This window comes from Frankliniella occidentalis, unplaced genomic scaffold, assembly GCF_000697945.3.
Source record: "Frankliniella occidentalis isolate FOCC.00 unplaced genomic scaffold, Focc_3.1 Scaffold56, whole genome shotgun sequence".
Lineage (NCBI taxonomy): Eukaryota > Metazoa > Arthropoda > Insecta > Thysanoptera > Thripidae > Frankliniella > Frankliniella occidentalis.
The window spans coordinates 1,330,158-1,331,068 of NW_026267186.1; positions in this window are offsets into that span (position 1 = coordinate 1,330,158).

A 911-nucleotide genomic window follows, 5' to 3' on the forward strand; every position below is an offset into this window, starting at 1 on the left:
CCCCTACGCTCCGCCTACCTCTTCCTCCGGCAGCAGCGGGCTCCAGAGCCGCCCCGCTCTCCTAGTTCCGGCCAGCGCCTTCCAGCAATTGAAGTTTAGTGAGACAGACCCAGATAAAACCAGGGAAATGTGAAGGCGGTAAACTCGATTCGACCGCACTTTGTTCCTCAGGGGAAATAAAAGGCCCTCTGCTTGTTTATTTTTTTACTTTTTTCCTGCCTTTTTTTTGGTGGGTCCTCGCGCCGTCCGGCAGAGTGTCGCGCGCGATCCCCCTTTCGCGATATGGGAAGCAAGGGTTCGGCTAGCGCGGGCTGCTGGTCGGGGGACAACTTCTGAAACTAATCAGACAAATAATAAAAATTGAACTCTTTCCTGAACGCAGCAGCGGCGAGTTCGCTCGTATTCATCTACAATAAGCAGACCGTTTAGCCTTGTTTCAAATGAAGGTTTATTTGTTTCGCATGATTCCGTACAAAGGAAGCAAATTGTCTTAACCCTTTTGTCCAGTACGCAGTTTTTATTTCCCCGTATAGATCTCTGTTGTTGTTGTCCTGCTGTGAAACAGTCGAGAACTTCACCGGAGAACTTATTTCTCAGTGTACCACACACTCCCCGGCCTCGGACATCAATTTAAAATAAGGATATCGCGAGTTGGGGACTTTTGGAGGACATTCGGAGAGCAAAAGCAAGGGTGAGGGTGAGTGGAAATGGCACCTTCCTTCAGAGGAGGAGGAGGGAGGGACGGCGGGGAGAGTAGGGGTGGAGATAGGATGCTCACTTTGCTGGGGTGGTGTCGACCTAGCGATTCTTGTAGTGCGCGCTCCGCGCCCTCGGCGCCCCGTCCCGCCCCACTGCGCCTCCCTGTGTCAATGGGGGTAGCAATACGAATATCCAACGAGCTTTGTAGCTTT